Source organism: Euphorbia lathyris, chromosome 8 (genome assembly GCF_963576675.1).
Source record: "Euphorbia lathyris chromosome 8, ddEupLath1.1, whole genome shotgun sequence".
Taxonomy (NCBI): domain Eukaryota; kingdom Viridiplantae; phylum Streptophyta; class Magnoliopsida; order Malpighiales; family Euphorbiaceae; genus Euphorbia; species Euphorbia lathyris.
The window spans coordinates 67583798-67591411 of record NC_088917.1 but is presented as its reverse complement, the minus strand read 5'-3'; positions in this window follow the sequence as shown (position 1 = coordinate 67591411).

Below are 7614 nucleotides of genomic sequence, written 5' to 3'. Positions count from 1 at the left end.
AATTAATAGGGGTAATTTAGTAATTGTAGAAGAAGTGGGTCCCACGTTTTTAATGGGAGAGATGGAAAATGGATGAGGTGGCGCGTTGACTGGCGTTGACCGGTCATTTTAACTGGCTATACACCAAACTGGGAGGTCACCTATAAGTTCGTACATATTAGTGAGACAAAATGAAGGTTGTACACCAAAGTGTGAAATAGGATAAAGGTTGTACACCATTGATGAAATTTACCCCAACTACTTGATATCATGTTATAGGAGAGGGCTCTTGTGAGAACCCTTTTTTAGGTGAGGACACTTTCTTATGGTGAGAACACTCAAAACTACGTCGTTTTGAGTATAAAAATTAAAAAAACCCACTGCTACTTAGGGGTTCAAACCTTAGACTCTTAATCTACACCTCACACTGCTTACCACTGAGCCAATTGCTTTTCTTGTATATTATGTCGTGCGCTGCTTAATATACCACTGCCCTTTTAGATTCTATTGTTTAATATTTGATGCATGCACTTATTAATATCGATTCAATGTGCATAATAATAAATTATTAATAGAAAAAAAAGAAATGTGCATAATAATGAATTATTAATAGAAAAAAAATCTAATAACATGCTCTAATTTCTTATTTATTTAATTCCTCTATATTTTTGTAATTTATGTTATAAAATGTGAAGGACGATGTTCTAAATATTATTACATATGTTCTAAACTTTATAATTTGTGTTCTAAAAATTAAGTATAATGTTTTAAAAAATTAGTAAATATATGGACAATTTTTGCATTTGTTCTATAATATAATTTATAACTTATATTCTAAATAACATAACGTATGTTCTAAACAACATAACGTATGTTCTAAAGTTTATATTTTGTGTTCCAAAAAGTAAGTATAATGTTCTAAAAAAATCAGTAGATATCTGGATCGTTTTTTCATTTGTTCTATAATATAATTTATAACTCATGATTGAAAAAACATAACACATGTTCTAAAAAACATAACGTATGTTCTAAAAAATATGTCGTACGTTCTAAACTTCATAGTTCGTGTTTTAAAAGTTAAAATATATGTTCCAACGTATGTTTTAAAAAATATATAGTCTGTGTTCCAAAAATTAAGTATAATGTTCTATAAAAATCAGTATATATCTGGATCGTTTTTTCATTTGTTCTATAATATAGTTTATAACTTATGTTCGAAAAAACATAATACATGTTCTAAAAAACATAACGTATGTTCTAAAAAATATGTCGTACGTTCTAAACTTCATAGTTCGTGTTTCAAAAGTTAAAATATATTTTCTTATATAACATAAATTATAAAAATATAAAGGAATTAAATAAATAAGAAATTAGAGCATGTTTTTGGATTTTTTTTCTATTAATAATTCATTATTATGCACATTTCTTTTTTTTTCTATTAATAATTCATTATTATGCATATTTCTTTTTTTTATTAATAATTCATTATTATATATATTTAATCGATATTAATAAGTGCATGCGCCAAATATTAAACAATAGAAGCTACTAGCATAATGGTATATTAAGCAGCGCACGTGATATAATGGACAAGAGAAGTAATTGTCTCAGTGGTAAGTAGGGTGGAGTGTAGATGGAAGGGTCCATGGTTTTGAATCACATCATCAGCAGTAGCGTTTTTCATTGATTTTTATACTTAAAACGACGTAGTTTTGAGTGTTCTCACCATAAGGAAGTGTCCTCACCTAAGAGGAGGTTCTCGCTTGATCCCTCCCCTCATGTTATATTATCTCTATATGATAAACTTCATTTAATTAAATTATTCTCTCTAATGAATCACATCATCAACAGTAGCGTTTTTCATTGATTTTTATTGATTTTTATACTCAAAACGACGTAGTTTTGAGTGTTCTCACCATAAGGAAGTGTCCTCACCTAAGAGGAGGTTCTCGCTTGATCCCTCCCCTCATGTTATATTATCTCTATATGATAAACTTCATTTAATTAAATTATTCTCTCTAATGATTAAACTTTACAGATACAAATTAATACATTTTGTTATTTAATTTTTCAATAATATATATTTTCTTACAAAATAGCAAATTTCTTTTAAACAAAATTTATATATAATTTACAGATATATGATGAAATGTTGGAATTGAGCAATGTTCTCCTTCTAGTAAAGTCTGCCTGCACCGAGAATAGTTCTCAAAATATGCTTCGATAATCAAGTTAGTAAATAGATGATAGAGAAAGAATGTGCTTAGTATAGAGATAGAAAGAAAATAATCACTTACTTTTGTGGTTGGTTCCTCGTATTTATAGGCATTATTTTAAGCCTAAATGACATTATATACGCTTGGTTTGTGTCGGCTTAAGCAGTCCCTTGATGGTTCCAGGACGACTGCGAAAGCTCCCTTTTTGTGCCTTGGGTCCCTTGGGTTTGTGCATTCCATTCTGTTCAGCGGGCTGTGGTTAGGCTTTAGGCCCATATGCTTCATCATGAGTCCCCCCTTCTGGTTATTGCGAGGCACTTGGTGTGAGTCTGTCTAGAGGGGGGTTGGGTCTTCTTTGGTTGTGATGTGGCTTGGCGGGTTATAGTCTCAAGGCGATTATAGAATGTCGACTCTTCTTTTATTACTTGGCTATAAATAGTTGTCCTTTTTAAAAAGGAGGTTTCGTCTCCCCGTTTTTGTGTCTTTTTCTCTTCATGTTTTTCTGTCTTTTCAAGTTATGCCTCTACATGATTTCAATAGCAACCCCGCAACTTCAGAGGACGGTCCTCCATGGTTTGAATATTTGGGAAGCATGGATCTGGAGGAAGATCCTTTTGAGGATGTTCCTTCACTATAGAGCGCATGCCTATAGGGAGTTGTGTCCATATGGCAATCATGGCCCAGTTGTTTTCGGAATATATCGGGTTTCGAGTCTTATGGTTAATGCCCCATACTCCTAAGGAGGAGGTCCAAACGTCCTTTATTATGGAACCGGTGGGAAGTCACCTTGGTTATAGGGCTTTAGTTCCTTGACCAGAAAAGACTAGGGGTAGTGTCTTATGAGTTCCCTCATAGGTTGGTTATTCGACTCGGTTTACCAACGGTGGAAGGAGTGATTTTTATGTTCCTATATGAGGTGTTGAATCCACAAGCACTTTGAGTGGTCGGTAAAGAGCGGGACTACCTTATTTTGGACAAATTTGGATTAGAATTTAGACTGAATTTGGATGGCTCATACACGAGTTTTCGGGAACGGGATGAGAAAAAACAAAAGGATAAAGTCATTTTTAGGATATCAGGAACGAGTGTGTATAAGAATCGGGAATAGAATCAGACTTTAAAGGCTCAGAAACATAAAAATGAAATAAGTGGGCAGAACATGTAAAATAATTTAAGGTGCGAAAAATAACTTGTAAAACAAGTTCCCGGACATGAAATGAGGTGAGACGAAAGCCTAAAATCAAGTTCAGAGTGTTAGAAACAACTTAGTGTAAATATTAAGGACAGAAACGAGACGTAAGAGATCTGAAATGTAAAAACAAAATGGCGGGGCAAAACTTATAAAAAGTTGGGCATATTGTGTAAAAAGATATAGGGTCGGAAGAATAACTTGTAAAATGAGTTTCCGGATATGAAATAAGGTGAAATAAAAGTCTAAAATCAAATTTAAGATGTCAAAAACAAGTTTATATAAGAATGGAGGATGAGAATGGGATGTAAGTATTGGCCCCTTGTGAAGTTAGATTAGTTCCAAAGAGGGGGGGGGGGGGGGGGGTGAATGGAACTATTGGTTAATTTTCACCTTTCATAAATTTCTCACTTGGCGTTAGAGGAAAGTTCAGTTTACTGAGTTAATCAGTCTACTGAGCTTGATTCCGCTTTTGATGAATGCGCTCAGAGGACAACTCATTTTAGTAGATCTTCTGATTTCTCAAGATTAATAGTTTAAATGGCACACAGTGTTCAAAGCTTATGAGTGAGATAAATAAGTTAAAGTAAATAATATAATCAGAGGTGATAAAGGCAGAGTTAAGAAATATGTTACTCAACAGATTTATACTGGTTTGGCCTCTCGCCTATGTCCAGTCCTCAGAATAAATTTTTCTGAGCTTTAATCCACTAAAACACTCTTTAATAGGTGGAGCACAAACCTTTATACAATAGATAGAGCTTCTAAAAAGTACATTCATTTACATTCACACTCAATTATCTATCTCTCTAGTTATTTGCCTATAACCAAAGTAAACAACAAAGCTTCTGATTTACAAATAGAAATTTGGTTCTAATATAGAACACATTTGAAGTACTACTCTCTATTTGATTTACACAAATATGAAAATGAATGTGTATTAAAATATTGCTCGAGCTTTTCACTTGAAGGTTTTTATCTCTTTTCAACGTGGATTATCGTTAGCGTGAAATGAGCATGGTCTTGGCTTTTATAATAGAAGCTTTGGGAAAGATCCGTTTGAAATTCAAACTAGTCATTTAGAGGGAAACGACTTCTGTCGTTGTCTGCTTCTAACTTCTGTGACAGTTATCCAAAAGGTTAGTGTTGTCACAGTTTGGGCTCTATCGCTTGAGCCGCGCGTTCTTCTAATTTTGGTGTTGTAGGTTTGTAGTTTGTATTCTTTCCATTTTTGGATAATACAAAATAGAGCTTATGTAGCTTGTCCTTTTTGGCAATTTGGGAACCGCGTGGGACATATCAAACTTGGACAGACTATTAAAATACAATCAAAGTCTTCGTTTACGTGTCAATTTGTTTAATTTTTCAAATGGACATGCAACACATATTCTACATGCAATTTACTTTTTTTTTTGCAACCGAAAAATTAATTAAAGCTTAATAACTTATACAAAAAACTTAATTGGTGTCCTAAACTTTTAAAGTGTCCGATAGCCCCCTAAACTTTTATAAAATATATAATTAGTCTCTTAATCACCCAGTTATAAAAAAAGTAAGTTAAATATGAAATATGTATTGCATGCGTCTAAAAAAATGTAAAACGACCAAGGTCGGGATGTGCGGTTCTAATAATTTTTCTTTTCGAAAAGGTATGCAGTTCTAATATTAGAGAATACAAATTTTACAGTTGAGCAAGTAAGAATATATTTTTTAATCTATTCTGTAAATTATGTAATAATATTTTAAAACGCGTATAACACATTTTCGGCATGCAGTTTACATTTTTTTTTTGTAATCGAGTGATTAATAATTATATTTTATACAAATTAAAAATACTATTAAAATACTTTGAAAATTACTAAACAAATTTAAACGATAAATAATATTAAACCATTAATTAGTTTATATTTTAAACAAGTTAAAAACTATCTGAAAATTTAAAGAAAAAAAGTTAAAAAGAACTATTGAAAACTTTTAAATTTCAGAAGGTGGATGAAATTTCGATAAGTTAAAAAAGCAGATGACGTATTACGATTTGAAAAGAAATATATATATAAAAGAAGTCCAAAAATGGCGAAGGAAGAAGTTCAGTGTTGTGAGAAATGGAAAAAAGAAAGAAGATGAGGAAATGGGAAAAGGGTCGGTCACCGCCCATGATTCATGCTTAGCCGTGTAGTTGAAAAGCCAAAAGGTGGGCCTATCCTATATGCTACAATCTATACGGCTACTATCTTTTTTTTCCCTTCTTTCTTTTTCAATAGGGTGTTGTTAAACCCAGCCTCAAATTCCCACTCCTACCCTTGTGAAAGGACGAAAATATCCTTTCATTGGTTTTGGGAGGGAAATTTCTATTTTTTTTGCCAATCTGACACGCGGGTGTGTGGCTATCACACCTCACCGCGTGGTCGGGCGTATAGATATCACGTCTCACCGTGTGGTCGGGCGTGATAGCCCCACGCCTCACCGCAAGGTCGGGCAGTTGGCTATCACGTCCGACCACGCGGTGAGACGTGTGTCTATCACGTCCGACCACGCGGTGAGGCGTGATAGCCACACGCCCGCGTGTCGGGTTGGCAAAAAAAATAGCTTTTTAAACCCGTAAATAGGCTGTTAAACCTGTAACTACAAAATTGTACTTAAAACCTAAAAATACCATACAATTTAGTCCTAAAATCAGTAAAAATAATATAAGTTAATTAATAAATATTATTAATCACAACATATAAAACTAATAGGGTTAAGGTGCAAAAATACCCTTAACGTTTTGGACCAGGAGCAATTTTACCCCTAACATCTAAAATGGTGCAATTTTACCCTTAACGTTGGAAGCCAAGAGCAATTTTACCTCTAACGTTCATAAATTGGGTCAATTTGAGAAATAATTCATCAAACTGTCTTCTCGGTCATGAATCTTGTCATCTATATTTCACACGTGTGTGATTTTATCAGTAACAAATCACAAACATACGTTGAGATATGAAAAAAAATATAAAAAAATACTGTCTTTTTGTACGAATTAGACAAAAAAATTTCAAAAAATTCACCGAATTTATAAATATTGATCTCAAATTCTATTATTAAATTATAAAAAACATGAAATCCTTTTTTTTAGAACGAATTGTTATGCAATTGGTACATAATAAGGAACGAAAATATCTGTGTTTTATAATAGTGTCTGAAATTGACCCAATTTATCAACGTTAGGGGTAAAATTGCTCCTGGGCTAAAACGTTAGGGGGTATTTTTGCACTTTAACCCAAACTAATATAATTTAGTCCAAGCCTCTCTCCTTTCAGCGTATAGATTCTCCAAGTGACGAACACTCGGATGACGAAATAAACGCCATTGGATGGCAATGGGAGGCACTGGAAACGTAGGATGTAAATAAAGACGTATGTAGTGATGATAACTCCCCAAATGACAAATCACAATCTCTCGCTCTGGTGGTCTTCCATCATTCGAATGCATCGGCAGTATAGTGCAACATCCTAACTGTTGTGTAGTAAAGAGGAATATTACTGCGTTCAATACAGATGCAGCAGCATATAAGTCATCCGGACTCACCATCTAGTGGGACTCACCACAACCCGCTCCTGCCCATTTAATACATGTGAGGGCAGCATCAAATCCGTTCCCGTACACTGGCGCATACAGATCACGGTTTGCCCGCATCTCAATCTCTATGAGCACTCTCATCAGCTTCCACTCCTCTTGGTTATAGGTGATGGCATCGGCTAAAACACGAAATCCACAGTTACCATCTGCTACAACATCATGGAATCCAGTAATAAATGGTACGGTGAGACCTTGAACCCAATGTAAATGGTGGTAACCAGCGATATCCGCATCAAATCCGACTAAAAATATTAATATATGAAATTCATCAATAAAAATATATTTACTTTAACTTCAACATATATATTAATAAAATAAAATATACCCGACATCTGGCTGTTATGCACAGATGAGGATGAGGAACGACCTCGACTACGACTACTCCTCGAACCTGATGACCGTGCTCGACCTCGTTGACTGTACTCCCATGCACTCGGATTTCGTTTCGTTGATGAATTTCCCTTTGGTCTACCCCTAACAGTGTCTTTGACCTCAGGTTCTTTGAAGCCACTCTGTTTCGGGTTTATCTGATCATGAATGTACATCGATATGCTACGCGCCATTGAAGGATCTAATTTTTCAACCTTTTCCATAAGAGATTGAAAAAATCGGTGA